At 38.9% G+C, this 18,069-nt stretch overlaps 1 protein-coding gene and 1 long non-coding RNA gene across 10 annotated transcripts in view; one reads left to right on the plus strand and one right to left on the minus strand.

Moving 5' to 3' along the window:
• mast2 (microtubule associated serine/threonine kinase 2) overlaps positions 1-18,069 on the plus strand; it is a 412,521-nt gene that overhangs the window by 150,451 nt on the left and 244,001 nt on the right. The window lies entirely within an intron of this gene.
• The window catches only part of LOC148149131 (uncharacterized), an 89,986-nt gene that overhangs the window by 24,774 nt on the left and 47,143 nt on the right, over positions 1-18,069 (minus strand). Inside the window, exon 3 of the long non-coding RNA XR_015758145.1 lies at positions 5,727-5,920. This is a non-coding gene — a long non-coding RNA (uncharacterized LOC148149131). The remainder of the gene's footprint in view (positions 1-5,726; positions 5,921-18,069) is intronic.

An 18,069-nucleotide genomic window follows, 5' to 3' on the forward strand; every position in this document is an offset into this window, starting at 1 on the left:
GTTTCTGATCTGCTCTCTTAACCACTGTATTTTTATGGCGCGTCCAGTTGAGTTTCTGGTTAGTGGTAACTCCCAGGATGTTGATAGTGGAGGATTTAATGATGAATAACACCAATACATGTCATTGGTGGTGATTAGATTGTCTTGTATTGGAGATGACGATTGTCTGGCATTTGTGTGGAGTGAATGTTACGTGCCACTTATCAGCCCAAGCTGGATATTGTCCTTCGACAATGGGAAGGGAAAGATCAAGGAGCAACATGGTGGCACAATGGTTAGCACTGCTGCCTCACAACACCAGGGATCTGAGTTTCATTTCACACTTGGGCAACTGTCTGTGTGGAGTTTGAGCATTATCCCCATGTCTGTGTGGGATTCCTCGAGGTGTTCCGGCTTCCTCCCACGGTCCAAAGATGTGCATGTTAGGTGGATTGGCCATGATAAATTGCCCATAGTGTCCAGGGATGTCCATGCTACATGGATTAGCCATGGGAAATGCAGGGATAGGGTAAGAGGAGTGGGTCTGGTGGGATGTTCTTTGGATGGTTAGTGTGGAATCGATTGACCAAATGACCTGCTTCCACACTTGAGGGATTCTGTGATTCTAACTGTGTTTTCTTTTGCCCTTGAATACAAAGCAGTTGTGTGGTAGAAAACGGGACTGAGCATGTTGTTAGAGGAAACAATTCCTTTGAAATTCTGAAAGTAAGGCATAGAAGATCTGCTTGGTGACATTGAATCACCCTCCAGTAGATGGGATGTGAAGACAATGGAAAACCTGTTGTGGTTCTGGGAATTAAGTGAAAGGGATGAGGGCAGAATTGTGAACAGTGGATGTATGTAATGAGGATGGTTTCATGAACTGGACATAGATGTGGTTTGGGATAGTGGTTGCGATACAGATTTCCTATTAATATAATAGGAAGTGTGATGCTGTAATGATATTGTCTCGACTCGTAATCTAGAGGGCAAAGCTCATATTCTAGAAATATGACAGATGGCAAAAATTTAATTCAACAAAATCTACATCTAAAAGCTGGTGCAATAACAAAAAAAAATTCTTTTGTTGTAATAACCCATGTTTTTGCTAATGTCTTTTTTAGGGAAAGAAATAAGCCATTTTTATCTGTTTTGTGACTCCAGACTGTAGGCAGTGTGATTGATTCTTTATCTACTTGCCCAGTTTTAATACATTAATTAGTCATAACCCAAGTCTCCTGGGTGAGACTTGTATTTGGTTGACACCAGACTCCTGAAGCAACATCTCCATTTGAAACTTGGTCGCAGCAGGAGTCTCTAGGGAGGACAGTGGGTAAGGGATGTCTTTGGACCATTCTTGGGGCTCTTATGGCGGAGTTAATTACCCTGCCTCTGAGCCAGGAAGACTGGGGATAAGTTCCACCAGCTCCAAAAGAGTTTAAAAACATCTCTGAACAGGTTGATTCGAAATACCTACATCATATACTGAATATTTCAAAGAATCCCTGAAACAGTTGAATGCCAGTTAACTCATGGGAGACCTTAGCTTGTGACCAACCAAAATGGAGAAAGCTCATCCACGAAGACATTGAACATGTGAAGCAGTGAAGGTACTGGAAAAAATGAACATAATCCCAAAAAAAACCCCATCAAACATCATCTGCCCCACAAATGGCAGAGCCTACAGATCGTGCATTGGACTTGTCAGCCATATCAGAACCCATCAAATCAGAATGTAAACAAGTTGTTCTTCATCCAAAAGGAAAATTGAACAAAAGGAGGTGATGGCTTAGTGGTATTATCACTGGACTGATAATCTAGAGACTTGGGTACTGTTCTGTAGACCCGGATTTGAATTCTGCCATGGCAGTTGGTGGAATTTGAATTGGAGTCATAGAGTCATGGAGTTGTTCACCACAGAAACAGACCCTTTGGTCCAACTTCTTCATGCCAATCAGATAACCAAAATAAATCTAGTCCCATTTGCCAGCATTTGGCCCATATCCCTCTAAACCCTTCCTTTTCATATACCCACTAGCTGCCTTTTAAATGTTATTGTACTTCACCACTTCATCTGGCAGCTCATTCCAAACGCACACCACGCTCTGTGTGAAAAAGTTGCCCCTAAGGTCTCTTTTAAATCTTTTCTCTCTCACCTTAAACCTATGCCCTCTGGAAAAGACCATGACTATTCATCCTATCTATGCCCTCATGATTTGAGAAACTTCCATAAGGTCACTCCTCAGCCTCCGTCGCTCCAGGGAAAATTGCCCCAGCCTCTTCCTTTAGGTCAAACCCTCCAACCCTGGCAATATCCTTGTCAATTTTTTCTGAACCCTTCCAAGTTTCACAACATCCTTCCTATAGCAGGAGATCAGAATTGCATGCATTGTTCCAAAAGTGGCTTGTACCGTTGCAACATGACCTCCAATATGAACCCCTATACTTAATGCACTGATCATAAATCAATAGATATCTGTAATTCAAAGTCTAAATATGACCATGAATCTATCGTCAACTGTCAGAAAAACCCACCTGGTTCACAGTTGCCCTTCAGGGAATTAAACTGCCATCCTGACTGGTCTGGCCTCCAGATCCACAGCAATGTGATTTGATTCAAAACTGCCCTCGACACAAGTAGGGTTGGGAAACTGATACTGGCCTAGCGGCACCGTCATCCATGAATAATTTAAAAAAGGTTGTTTGTGCCCGTTGGCTCTTACCTTGCTCTCTACTTTGATTATTCTGGCCACAGGAGCATGTTTTATTGCCTGATTTTCCACACAGTCTTTCTATCCACTTGTTATTTTCCTGCAGCAATTTACATCTACTCTGGACCCCCATCTTTTGTTTCTTTACTTGTTTCATTTGCCTTTCCTTAAACATTCTATCTTTTCCTGGCTTTGCACTCACTCAAAAGCTACTTGTATCCAACATCTGATAAAAGGCAGTTGACCTAAACTGTTAGGTCATTTCATTTTCCCACAAATCCTAGCTGACCTGGGTGTTCCAACAGTTTCTGTACTGCTTCCAGATATTCAGCCCCCAAAGCTCAATAATATCCAAAGAACCTTTTGCTGTGTGAGCTTGGTTTGTGACTTCATCAAAACTCTCTGTATTTATTAAGTTATAGTAGTCTTGTAACTCCCTGATAGCCATATACATCACAAATGTCCTCCGTTTCCACCACCAGTATATCATGGCTGGGATGCAATTCTTTGACAGTGTTTCCAACCCAGGACCCCACCATTTAGGACAAGAGGGATGTCACTTACATGGCAATTCCTGTTGTATGAACCTTATTTTTAATTCAAATAAATTCATGTTTGTTCAGATGTTATTACTTAAATATTGCAAGATTAAACTCAGCAAACTTTCATTATTTAATTATACTTCATATCAGTAATAAGGTAAACTAAATGTTGCAGAGTTTCACTTTTAAAACCCTTGCCTTTATGAACTTCCAGTGGATGTTACTCACAGACGGAAACAATAAGGAACACACTTTAGCATTTAGCATTCCACTTTGAAAAAACATTTCACAGAAAACAGCTGCCTTTGGAACTGATTTATTGTCTGTAACTAGAGTTGATAGGACAGCTGGCTGCAAGAAAGTAGTGAATATTTTCTTTAGAAATGCAAATTATATCACAATAGCAGCATTGTTGAAAGAATCTCAACACAAATTCATACATGATATCCTCTTGAAATGCCAAAACACAAGCATTAGTCAGTTGGTGAGACCCAGCTGTATATAACTGAGTTACCATTTAGAGTGATGTGGAATCTTTATTACTCCCTAGAAAACCTTGGTTTTACTTGAACATTACACTAAACTTGGATTAACAGTGTTCTTCAGATAGCATAAACCAATTATATCTTAAATTAAATTAGATTTTGTTCTTTTTCAGTATCGTGAACATAGATTTTCATCATTTCAGCTTTTGAAAGATTTTTAAAATATTAGTTTTACTAACTATTCCTTCTCATGTAGAGGACTGAAAAATCATGGACTGCAATTTGAGCAGGCAGATGATTTGTTAGAACTTTCATTTGCTGTGCCATGATTTATCAGTATACAAGTAAAAGCACAGAACTTCTCCATTGGAAGAAGAGTTAACCAAGATAATATTTCCAATTTACCTTTGGCAAGTCTACTGCCAGTCTATTCATCCCTTGCCAGAACCTATACGTTGTCATCCCATGATTGTATCTCCAGCTGTTCATTCAATTTAGACCAGGAAATGTGCAATGTTTTTAGTCTGTTTGACCCTGACCAAGTTTAAAATCTCATGTCTTTGCTGTCATCACAATTACATATCTGTACTCCTTTAAAATGACTTTGTGTCTTCTGTGGTTTAGTTACACAATGGACACTGAATTTGAAGGTTGTGTATTCAAACCCCACTTTAGAATGTGAGCAGAGTAAAAATAGGTTGACATTCTGCTGCAGTACTGAGGGAGTGCTGTACTGTCTGAGGTGGCTGTCCTTCAGATGAGCTGTTAAATGAAGACACAGTAGCAGAATGGTAATATCACTGAATTAATAATCCACAGTCCCTATCTAATGTTCTGGGGATGTGGGGTTGAATCCCACCATGGCATATTGTTTTTAGCGAGTTAGTTCACTAAAAAAATCTGGAATCGAGAGGTAGCTTATTGGTGACTGTGTAACCACTGCTGATTGGTGAATCAGATAGGTTTTTACAACAATGTCTTTTAGAGATAGGAATTTCTATCTTTACCTGGTCTGACCTACATGTAACTCCAGACCCACAACATTGTCCTCGGATAATTAGGGATTGGCAGTTAATACTGGCCGAGCCAGCAATGCTCATATTCCATGAATGAATGTTAAAAATATATAAGTTGGATGTAAAAGGTCTTAACGCACAATTTTGAAGAAGAGCCGGTGAATTATCCCCAGTGTTCTGGCCAATATTTATCCCTTACACAAAATCATGAGAAACCGATTCCCCCACTGCAGTTTTAGGAGTTTTCTTTACACAAAATAATTGCCATGTTTACTATATTACAATAATAACTGCATTCCAAAATATATTTCATAGGAAATGACAAAGCACTTTATAGCCAAAGGTGCTTTTTAAGTACAAGTCTTTTCTTTCTTTTGACATTTCCAGCTTCCATTTTTATTGCTTTTGTCCGTGCCTTTCGCCACCTTGATTTTTGATTTCTTTAGTGGTCTTCTCAATTTAGCGTAATGTGCCATGGGCATCAGCTTATCCTGATTATGTTCTGCTCATATATTAATATGACGCCTCACCAATGTTTATTAAGCTTCAGGATTTTGTGAACTTAGCTTTTGAAAGCAATTGCAGACACTTTGACCAGGGCTCACCCCACCTCTGCAACCTTTATCAGAGAGTATTGTAAAGGAGTACTATTGGGATTAATAGGATTACTCTCTTTCAAAATTTTCAGCTTGGTTTGTTCAGTTTTATCTTCATTTACCTTTACTAAACTTCAGTTTTATTTTTAAACCACTGAATTATGTGTTTGTGTTTCAGTGAAAAATCATTTCATTTGAACCAAAAAAAAACTCTAAAATTTGAACTATCAAGCTAGATTTCAATCTGGGATATTTCTTTGTTCAGGAATGATATCAGCTAGGAGTCACAACCTACTTTCATCGACTTTCTGATATCCATTCAAGTATTTTGAATGAAATGTCAGAAATTGTTGATTTTGTGTGACTTTTGTGCAGAAAAAATAAATTAAGAACTCACCCTGGTGGTTCTCATCTCTTGATTTGATGCATTAGCTTTTCATCTCACAGTACATTGGATGGTGTGGCAAAAGAAGATATTGAAGCTGCTGTTCTATTTTAATTTGGAATCCTGAAGCTAGGCATCCATGTGGTGTCCTCCATTGCTTGGCTGATTTTACCTCGCACAACTCACAGGTGCCAAGTTAATAGAATCTGAATTAATAGAACAGTATGAAACACCGTTAGAAACTCAGAGCTTTGTTATCTTGTTGCTTAGCTGTTGACTTTTGCAAGGTGGTTAAAAAAAATTATACCAGTCTTAACAAAGTAAAATATCCACAAGCCAAGAATGAGCACACTCTGTTTAGTTGAAGTGAAATATTTCAAATCTCTGGAAAATAATGATTTAATTTTATTTTGTATGAAGGCGGCCATGGGAACTCTGGTAATGTGGTAAGAACATGCATGGCTCTGAATGATAGGATTGATTTCAGTCATTACCATATTGATATGTTATACATTCTGTGTTTCAGTATTTCTCTGGATTTATTCGTGGTGTGTCTCCTTAAATCCCCTTTCTCTCTGAATTGCATGCTGTATCTCATTTTCAATCTGTCAGTATCTCTGGTTTTCTCTGTGAGGCGTGGATTTAATTTACCACAGGATTTCTCGCAGGAAGTTTTAGTGGGGGATATAGATAGATGTATTTTCTTTTCATTTGCTAATATAAACATTTTAAGCCAATATAGTAATGGCAATAGTAAATTAACTGCAAAAGGATGACAACAACAGCAGCCGGAACATACTGGTTTAAGTGGCTGCAGTCAGGTGGATGACCTGCCTAGGCCAGTATTTACTCCCCATCCCGAGTTGCTCCTGAGAATGTGGAGGAGAGCTGCCTTACTGAATTGCTGCAGACTGTTTGGGGAAGGTAGACTCCTGATTAAAGTAGGGAGCGAATTTCAGTTTTTTTCACTCAGCAGTGGGTCAAAGTGATTTGGGGGATAAAAGGTTGAGTAACCTAGGCAAAGGGCGAAGGTTAAAATGTAGCAGAGGAAATCAGGCAGCTGCAAAAAGTGATGCCAAGTTTAGATTGTATGACAGGAAATTAGACAGCTGTGGAGCTTGACGGAAATGGGAGGATAAACTGACTCACACTTGCAGGGTGAATTAAAACCATTTTTTTTTGGAGACGGCAAGTGCCAAACACCAAGTCAACATAAAAAAATATGAAATATTTTTGATCTTTTTTTCTGAATGTTAAAATGTGAAATAAAAGTAGCATAAATGAATATTATTATAGTAGGCACAAGACTGCTAACAATTGTAACTAGGTTTATAGCCAGTTGCTTTTTATTAATTGTAACAAAACCTGGATCTTGTAAGGGCATGTGAATGTAACATTTGGTTTAATATTGTGCATGTCTTTAAATCATGTTCATGTTGTTTTCTGGGCCTGATTTTACACAGACAAAGAACAAGAGGACCAACTGTACCAGCACCTGTAATGTAATAAAATATTCCCAGCCTCTGAGAATTATAAAGCAATACCTGTCATTCAAGGTGATATTAGGAAAAATTGCTAAAACTTTGTCATATAGGAACATCTTAAAGAAGGTCAGAGAAGTAAGGCAGCGGAGAAATTTGAGGAAGGAATTCCATAACTTATGGCCTTGGCAATTGAAGCCGTGACCACCATTGGTGGGCTAATTAAATTTGGACGCTCAATGGGCCAGAATTAGAGAATGTGCATATAGTTTAAAGGATTGTTGGACTAAAGGAGAGTAATTATGTAGGGAGAAGCAAGGTCTTAAAAGGAGGAGAATTTTAAATTTGGGGCATTGATAACTGTGTAGATAAACAAGAAAAGACAGCAGAACTTTAGACATAATGTTGTTAATAGATGGAAGAATATGAAAGACCAGAGATGAATGGCACAGACAAGTCTAGAGATATTGCAGTGGTAGTGACCACTGGACTAGGAGATTTGGGTTCAAGTGCTACCTGCTCCAGAGGCATGTCATAACATCTCTGAACAGGTTGATTAGAAAATATCTAGAGATAACCATGGCATGAACAAAGTTTTCAGCAGCAGAACTAGTGCAGGGGCAAAAACTCTACTGCAAAATTACTTTCAATTTTTGAATATCACACAACACCACCAGGTTATAGTCCAACAGGTTTAATTGGAAGCACACTAGCTTTCGGAGCGACGCTCCTTCAGGTGATAGTGGAGGACACAATTCTAAGGCACAGAATTTATAGCAAAAATTTACAGTGTGATGTAACTGAAATTATACATTGAAAAATATCTTGATCAAGGTATCAAGGTATTTTGAAGACAGATTTCAGTGGAGAAAAAGAGAGTCTAAGATATGCCTAGCATGAAGCTCGTAGAAATACCTATAGTCATCCTCATCATTAAACCAAGCAGGTAGCCTGGAGATGGCAGAAGCTTGCAGGAGCTGTGAAGTTGCTGTGTGACCCAGGGCTGTACAGGAGTGCACAGCCCATGAAGGAACATGAATAAGACCATAAGTTATAGGAACAGAATTAAGGCATTCAGTCCATTGAATCTCCCACTTTTCTCTGGCATATTGATGATATCATTGGTTTTGCTCCCCTCTCTTGTCTGGAATTGGAAAGGTTTATCAACTTCACTTCCAATTTCCATTCTGCTATCACCTTTACTTGTCCCATCTCTGACTGATCCTTTCCTTCATCTCCTTCAGAACCCAGAGGTGATCTATCCATCTTTAAACCTTTCAGCTTCCCAGCATTTTCTGCTTAGTAATGGCCACCGCACCCACTTTTGCCCCTGACTCTGTGGGATTTCTGGTGTTCTCCTGGTGTCTTCCACTGAGAAGATTGATGGAGTGCCTATTCAGTTCCTCCACCATTTCTTTGTTCCCAATACTACTACTCAAGCCTCACTTTTCAGTGGTCCAATGTCTGTTCCTGCCTCTCTCTTAACTTAACTCTTAAAAAAACCTATTGCAATCTTCTTTTGTATTACTAGCTAGCTTACTATCATTATTTCAACTTCTCCACCTTATTGCTTTATTAGTTCCCCCTGCTGGTTTTAAAAGGCTTCCTATTGATCTTAACCACATTGTATACTTTATCTTGTGCTTTTATGCTGCCTTGACTTAGCTTATCAGCAGTGGTGCCTCATCATTCCTGTAGTGTTTTGTTTCCTCCTTGGAATGAATTTCTGCTGTGCCTTCCAAATTACCCCTGGAAACTTCTCCCCTTGCTGTTCTTTCATCTTCCTTGCTACTAACTCTGGCCAGCTCCTCCCTTATGTCTTTAAAGTTACCTTCATTCAATTGTATACCTTTACGTCTGATTCCAGCTTCTCTGTCTCAGACTGCAGGGTGAATTCTATCATATGGTCACTGAGTCCGAACTCCCCAATCAAGTCAACTTGATTGCACATCACCAAATCCAGAATTGCTTAATCCCTTGTAGACTCTACTCCATGCTGCTCGAAAAAAAAAAACATACAGCCAATCCTACAAATACGTTTCTTGGCATCCTGCTACCAACCTGATTTTCTCAGACCATCTGCATGTTAAGTCCCCCATGATTATTGTAATAGTGCCTTTCATACATGCCTGTGAGCCTCAAGCTTGAGCTGAGAAATCCACAGTTGTGGGACTTTACAGAAAAATAACACATTTGAAGTGGGTGGCCTCAGAATTAGTGTTTCTGAAATGAGGTGCCTTCATAATTTTTGCTGTGGATTAAGATTTTCACCTGTTAAATACTTAAGATGGTGTTAATGGTCATAAGACCCCTCAGGGATGCAATGGGTTTATTACCTCCTCAGAGTATTTCCTTCATTGAATGCAGCTCCCTCAGATTGTTGGAAAAATTGTTGTCTAATATAAAAAGCTGGCCTAGCACTTTTTTCTTTTGAAATTCTCTTTAAGGCCTGCATTTGTTGTCCATCCTTAATTGCTCTTGAAGTTGATAGTGACCTGTGTTCTTAAACTACTGGAGGTCATCTTGTGTCGGCACATCCAAAGTGCACAGTACTGTGGGACAGTGTCATGGGAGCAAAATCCCAGAAACAAAGAAAGGAAGATACGATTTCAAGCCAAGATCGTGCCTGGCTTGGAAGGAAACTTGTAAGTGATGGTGATAAAAAAGACAAAGTGCTGAAAGACTCAGCAGGTTTGACATCTGCTGAGATTTATCATTTGAAGTTGATGACCTTTCACTAACACTGGAAGAGATTAGTGATGTACAAATAAGTACAAGAAGTAGGTAGACTGTTTCTGTGATTGGGTGGTGGTTCAGCAGATTAAGTGACAAATTAGGCCATGATGCAAGGTGCCTAAATAAAACAATTGTACAGCATGGTTACAGACCCTTTAGTCCAACTCATCTGTGCTGACTGAGTTTCCCAAACTAAATTAGTCTCACTTGCCTGCATTTGGCCCATATCCCCCTCAACCCTTCCTGTTAATGTTTTGAACATCCCCACCCTGGGGAAAAGACCCTTGCTTTTCACTTCATCTGTACTCCTCATGATTCTGTAAATCTCTATAAGGTCACCTCTCAACCCCCTATGCGCCAGTGGAAAAACGTCCCTGCCTCTCCAGCCCTTCCTTTTAACATAAGCCCTCCAGTCTCAGGAACATCCTGGTAAATCTTTTTTCTGAACCCTCTCCAATTTAATAATATCCTTCCTATAACAGACAACCAGAATTGTACGCAGTACTCCAGAAGAGGCCTCAACAACCTCCTGTACAACCTCAGCATGACATCCCAACTCTTATATTCACTGGTCTGAGCAATGAAGGCAAGTGTGCTAAGCACTTTCTTAACCACCCTGTCTACCTGTGACACAACTTGCAAAGAACTATGTACCTGAACCTATCTCTGTTCAACAACAGTACCATGGCCCTACCACTAACTGTATAAGTCCAACCATTGTTTGTTTTACCTAAATCCATACCTCACATTTATCCAAAATGAACCCCATCTACCACTCCTCAGTCTATTGATCCTATTGATCAAGATCTCTTTGTAATATTCGTTAACCTTCTTCATTGTCCACTATACCAACAATTTTGGTGTCATCTGCAAACTTAATAAGCATGCATCCTAAATTCTCAGTCGCATCATTCATATAAATGACAAGCTACTGTGGACCCAGGTACTGATCCCTGCAGAACACAGCTGGTCACAGGCCTCCAGTCTGAAAAACAACCTTCCACCACCACCCTCTGTTCCCTACCATCAAGCCAATTTTGTATCCAATTGGCAAATTCTCCCTGAATCATGTAATCTAACTTTACTAATCAGTCAACCCATGTGGAACTTTGTCAAAGGTTCTACTAAAGTCCTTATTGACAATGTCTACCACTCTGCCCTCATCAGTCTTTTTGGTTATGCTCTCAAAAAACTCACTCAAGATTGTGAGACGCTATTTCCCATGCACAAAGCCATGCTAACTATCCATAATGAGAAAAAGAATAATTATGCTACTTTCCAAAAACAAAAAATGATCTAAAAGAGATAAACTCTGTTTTGACCATGGAAGGCTATGAAGTATCTAATCAGTAGGTGCGTTGCAGTACCCTGGATTTATGTGGAGCTTTACAGGAACAGTGAAGGAAGTTGACAGCACAGAGTTGAGAGTGGGCTGGAGAATGTTTCCACCATTTTCTGTTTCAGTTTCAGATTTCCAGCATCTGTATAATAGTTTCAAATTTTTCTCTGACCTTTTCTATTGAAGTTGAGAATAGTGAAAAGTTGGTCAGATAATGGAATATAAAATGTTCAGAATGAGAATTTGACTGTCTTTGATTTTATTTACTAAAAAAAGCTCAGCCTTTTAAAAAAAATAGAATAACCTTCTCCACCTATATAGAGTAAAATACAGGAAGACATATGATTTACAGTGATTCCACAATTGTAATTGTCACTTAGTTACAATTTGACTGTCCTTAAAGCCACAGTAACCATGGTTTTTGAGTTTGCATCAATTTTTATTTACTCTCTTTTATTTTGTTCTTTTCATAAGTCTAAAGTGTAGATAACAGTCTAGATGTATGATTAAAACAGCATCAATTTATTCCCCCACTTTTTGATAGCCAACAAGAGCTGAAGAATTGTGGGCAGTAGCTTCTAAATGTTTTTTTGTTTGGATCTTCCTTTAATCTGCTTTTATTATAATGCACTGAGATTAACCATATGGAAGGCAGGAAGCAATTTCAGAAATGTGTCTGAGTTTGTTTTTCAAAAGCACATTATGTATTTCTAAGCTGTATGCTTAGTTCTCCATGGCAACGAATGTTAAATAATAATTTCAGTTTGGATGAAGGGAGTCAACACTTGCAGCCTTACAGTTCAGCAGAAGATATGCTGTTACCATCACTCAATAGAGCAGACACTATTTGTTCTTATTAGGCCTTGAGGCTTTGCCATCAAAACAACAGAATGTTTTCCAAGAAAAATTGCTTTTTCTGTGAAGCTTGATAACACCTAATGTGGTGATATCGCATCATATTGGTACAAAGCCTTTTGGGATTAATTTAGACATCTGTATAACACTGCTTTTGATATATTTATGAGGCTGTTTACAGAACTATTGTGTTATTTTCTGAAATATTTTATGTTTGAGATGTATGGAAATGGATAATTGGTGACAGATGGCATTGAATATGGGTTTCCTTCTCTACTTTGTACTAATTAAGGTGCTAAAATGACAGTATGGTGGCTGAATAATGGTGCTATTTTATGTGCAGTGACATCGAAATAGGTTTCTCATTCTGTAATATATGTGCTGCTAATAATACAAAAGTTATTGTGGACCCCTGTCACAGCAAGGGGTGGTGACAGTTTACCAGATTACCTCAACAACAGCTACATTTTAACATTAAACTTCCTTCCACAAAGTGAGTCTTGGGATACCTCCACTTCAAAGTTCTTTTCCAAGCGGTTTTCCACTCTGACTTGGAACGATATCACAATTCCTTCTCTGTTTCTAGTCTAAAATGCTGGAACTTCCTTCCTTCCAGCATTGTGGGTGTCCCAACATGTCAAGCACTGCAGTGGTTCAAGAAGCCAGCCTTCTCTAGGGCAATTTAGGCTGGGCAATAAATAGAACCATGCCAGCAATGTCCACATCCGATGAAGAATAGTAAAAGAATTGCTTAAGTTAGTGTGTGCACCCTATATCTATTTAATTGACTTGCAGGCTGAGTGAAGGAATGAAATACAGTTAAGTTCTGAGTATTCTATCCTTTTTTTCAATTTGAGGTTGTGCTCTAAATAGTTCAGCTGAGGTTTAAATAGAGATTATAGCACCTTTCCCAGATACAGCCAGGCAATTAGGTGCTTTTGGAAGTTTAGTCTCTGTTGGAATGTAGAAAATGAAAATATCTTTAATTGAATTGAAACAAATTTAGCCCAGGCAAAAATCTGATCTGTTAACTTGGGTACAAGCTGAGTACAGTCAGATGAACTGTATAAGACCAATCACCATTATTTGGATAGACATGTATTCATGGTAAACCCATTATTTATTACTGGCAAATACTGTACAATGATCAGAGTCCATTGCAACTGATTTCATTTAGAATGCATCGTTAAAAGTTCCACAGAAAAAGGATTTCAATTCCTTTTTACAAATATTGAATTACGAGTAGGCCACTCACCTCCATCAACCAATAAGATTTGATTATCATGTCAAATCTGTATTCCTACCTACTCCTCATAACCTTTCACCTCTTGCTTAACAAGAACCTATTTACCTCTGCCTTAAAAATATTCAAGAATTCTGTTTCCATTACCTATTCAGGAAGGGAATTTCAAAGACTCATAACTCTTGGAGAGAAAAAAAAACCTGACCTATTTTAATAGGTGACCCCTGATTTTTAAAACTTTTCAACCTATAGGTCAAGGTTTTCCCAAAAGAAGAAACATCCTCTTCACATCTACCCTACCGAGACCCCTCATGATCTCATATGTTTCAATCAAGTCACCTAGTGCTCTTCTCAGCTCCAGTTGATACAAATCTAGCCTGTCTAACCTTTCAACCCAAGGTAAGCCTCTCAGTCCAGGGGCTAGTTTGGTAAAATTCCTCTGGACTGCCTCCAATGTATTTGCATTCTTTTTTAAATAAGATGATGGATACTGTACATAGTACTTCAGATGCAGTCTCATCAAAACCATGTAACTAAAGCATAACCTTCCTGTTTCTGTCTTCTGTCTCCTTAGTGATAAATGATAAGATTTTCTTAGCTTTCATGGGTTCACTAAACCTTCAGCTTTATCATTATCATGGGCATCTTTTAAATAGGTACCAATTTTCAGGGGGAGTTTGATTTTGTTGATTTGTGTGCTTGATTGAGTCCAAGTGAAATCCCAAAAGAAATATTGTGATGGAATTAAGTAAAAGCAACAAACCAAAGAATTCATATTAATCCTTTGGCATTTTTATTGTACATTACAAATCATATAGATTTTTATGATGATTAATTGGCTAACATAACTTAACATTAAAAACCATAGACTAGCCAAACATTTCCATAGTAACGATTTACTTAACCCTCTGATTTAAATGGATAATTTGAGGCTTCAGAGTGAGGAGGCCAAACTTTCAGTTTTCAAGGCAACTGCTCTGGAGTCTGTTATGCAGGGGATTCTGTAGGGATCCTGTGTGCAACTCCCTTCTAGAGTTATCTGGCTATTGGAAAATCCAGTCCATTGTTGCTCGTGAGAGTGCTTGCATATTTCCACTCAGTGAATCAGTTTTTTTTCTGACATTTATTGTTCCTCATTATTCTTGAGGGGTTTATTTACACACTCAGTCAAGGCTGAGCAACACTCATAAGACCACCAGGAATAACTGCCACGCTGGTGTTTATCAATCTCACATCACTGATTACATCGTCAATGAGATGGGATTTGAACATTTCCCAGAGGAGCAAGCATTTTTTTTCTTGCATACGTCTCCTAGTCTCATTCCACACTTGATTTCCCTGCTTTTTGGAATCACTTTAATCCATCCAGAACATGGATGACATCGCCTTTCTAATTGCTTTCTTTGGAGACGTGTTTTATGTTTGAATATTGCCACTGTTTTAGCAGTGCATCATCACTTCTAGTGGCAGACATCTTTACAAGGACAGTGCTATTTTTGCAAGACTTGATAACAGGCTTGTTTTTTATGTAGAGATCAGATGATGGACACTGTGATTTTCTATTTGAGGACAAAATCGTATTGTTTCACGGATCTTGTGCACCACCTGACGTTAGCTTTGTATTCTGGAAAACCATCTCTCTTTGCTTTTGTAAAGTCAAATGACTTTGTTAGGTCTTAAAGGGCTTAAATTCTTAGAGTTTGACCGGGTAGGTGGAGGACCTGTATTTCCCCTGGTTAAGGAATGTACAACTGGGGAGGGGGAAGAATGTCAGAATAAGGACAGAGCACATGTTACATGACCAGGAATAACCATTCAATCCCTTGACCCTGCTCCACATTTCCACTCAGTAATAGCTGATCGTCAACCTCCATGCCATTTGAGACTGAGGTGAGGATGAGTTTCTTTGCTGAGACGAATCTTTGGAATCCTCTGTCCAAAACGGCTTTGGAGGCTCAGCCATTGATTGTGTTCAAGATAGGGGTAAATAAATTTCTGTCATCACAGATATGAGGATAGTATGGAAAAATGGTGTAGAGTTAGATCATTGGCCATATCTAGTGGAATGGCGGACCAAGGTCAAAGGATTGAATAAATGGTTGCACTTGCTTCCTTGTGCTCTCTGTTCTTATTTGAAATACATACTTGCTTTAATGTGTATTTTTAAAGCCAAATATAGCACTAATATTCTGAAGTATTTATTGTGCTGTTTTTGCATTGGTAGCACAATATTCAGAGTTTTATGTCGTGCTCTAGGTGCACACTAAATTGGAAGAAGAATCAGTGGTGAGAGCTGGCATAGGCAAGGTCATGGTATAGTGATTCATTGATTGTACTGAGACCATGTAGGCCAGTACTTCCGAAATATGTTCCAGATGTGATCACGTTTAGTGCTTCAGACTTCGTGACCCAGAGTGAAAATTTGAGAGATGGGGGAGTGCATAGGAGGAGGGTTGTTAATGTGGGGTGAGAGTTTTAAGGCATTGATTAGGCAGTTATTGAGCACAGGGTGATGCTGTGATTACTGAGTTCTTGAGTGGACCAGTTATGAGAGTTTTTCAGTGAGGGCTGGTATTTGGTGAACAAGGGAAACGGAGTATACATGTGATGGATTTGCTCTGACAAAAGCAGAGGCCCACTATTTGCAGGCTATGTTTGTAGCAGCAATTAGACCTCAGACAACATATAGTTAAGTCACACTCACTGACGAAAATAAACAAACCTTTCAAAGGGCCTAGGAGCTCACATATGTGATATGGTTGGGCATTACAGATTCAGTATAAGGAGCGTTTTGATTTAGGCAGCTTTTAGACCCATAAAACGTTATGGCATGGAATGAAGCGATTCAGGCCATCATGTGCACATCAGCTGATAAAGGAGGAAAAAAAGCACTGGCCGTACATTTTAATTCCATCTTCTAGTACTTGGTTAGTTTGTTGGTTACAATGTTTCAGATGCTGATCCATGTAACTTTTGCATGAGTTGAGGATTTCTGCCCCAATAATCAAACTGGGCATTGAGATGTGGGTGAAAATAGTTTTCCTCATCTCTTCTCGAATTCCTGCCCATCATCTTAAGTCTGTGCCCCTGGGAATGATGTGGAAGTCCTTGGAAATAAGTTGTGCTTGTTGATATGATCTAGATCCCACGTAATTTGTACAGTTGGTTAGGTTATCTCTCAGCTCCCGCTGTTCCGAGGAGAACAACATTTCCTATGCAATGTTTCTTTATGCAGTTCTACCGGTTTATATTGACCAAATATAAGTCAATATCCTGCATATCTTGACCATAAAGTCTGGCTGCATTATTGTATTTCTCTATTAATTTACTTTGTTATTTAGAAGCTCACATAAAAGGTTCTGCTGATCAGTCAACAGTCAGATTTTGTTTAGCCCCAATCTCACCAACTGGAAAAAGTTCCACGTATCTTGTCAACTTCAGCTTTTTACATTTTTTTCAAAAGTGCTTTTAATTAACCGGTCCAGATTTTGTAGAGTCACCCAAATTCAAAGGTCTTTTAAAATGGCAGGCGGGACACCAATGTGAAGTCTAGTCCATGTTTTAGACTTCATTTTTGCCAGTCCCTAATTTAGCAGGGCCTTTTGAAATGTAAAACATTGATTTTGTTGACAAAATTTCTCTGAGCCCAGAGATATCGGCATAACCAAGTAGGACCTGCAGCTGCAATTTTCAAGATTTGGCAACAATCTTTTAAATCTCCTCAGTTCTCTCTCCAGACCAATTACATCCTTCCTGTGATGTGGTGACCAGAAATGTACACAAAATTCCAGCTGTGAACTAACTAGCATTTCATACACTGTCAGTATTACATTCCTGTTTTGGTACTGTGTCCTCATCCAATAAAGGAAAGCATTGTATAAACTTTATTTGCCACCTTATCCACTGACTTGCCACCTCTAGAGATCTGTGGGCATGCACTCCATGGCCTCTCACTTCCTGTATTCTACTCAATATCCTCTTAATTCCCTGAGATTTGTCACTTTTCTGCCAACTGCACCGAACCATTGATAATATCCTGGCATGAACAGCTATCCTCATTATCAACTGCATGGTCAATTTTTGAAACATTTGCAAATTTCCCAATCAGGCCTCCGCGTTAAAGTCTACATTATTAATATACACACAGTACTTCTCTAATCTGGCAGCTTTGGGGCTGAGATTTTGCCAGACCGTGGGAGGTCCCATGTCAGAGTCAAAACAATCATAAATTAAATGCAAGTTATTTACTCTAATGCCATGATGAGTTACTGACACCTTGATGAAACCTTTTAAGCCATCAAAAATATCAATTTCATTCAACATGCAAACATTTTATTCAACTCCCATCAATCACGTGTCAAATGGGTGACTGGTTTTTCAATTGGGTGACAGAACCAGAATTTAGGGTATGAACTAGACCAAAGTTCTACAAAGTAATATGAATGAACATCGATGCAGAGCTCCTAAATGCCAATACTGAGAAAACTAGAAGTACTGTGGGTGCCAGAACAGAGCGTGTCTGATTGGGAAGTCACAATTTTAGTACAACAACAGTAAGGGCCCTAACTGAGCTCTGTGGCACACCACTGGAAACAATTTTCCAGTTGCAACTTCATCCATCGACTATTACCTATTGTTTCCTTTCTCTCAGGAGAAAGTGAAAACTGCAAAAGTTGGAGATCAAAGTTGAGAGTGTGGTGC

Source organism: Chiloscyllium plagiosum, unplaced genomic scaffold, assembly GCF_037043375.1.
Source record: "Chiloscyllium plagiosum isolate Xiang-an unplaced genomic scaffold, Cpla_swu_hap1 HiC_scaffold_9, whole genome shotgun sequence".
In the NCBI taxonomy this organism is placed as follows: Eukaryota; Metazoa; Chordata; class Chondrichthyes; order Orectolobiformes; family Hemiscylliidae; genus Chiloscyllium; species Chiloscyllium plagiosum.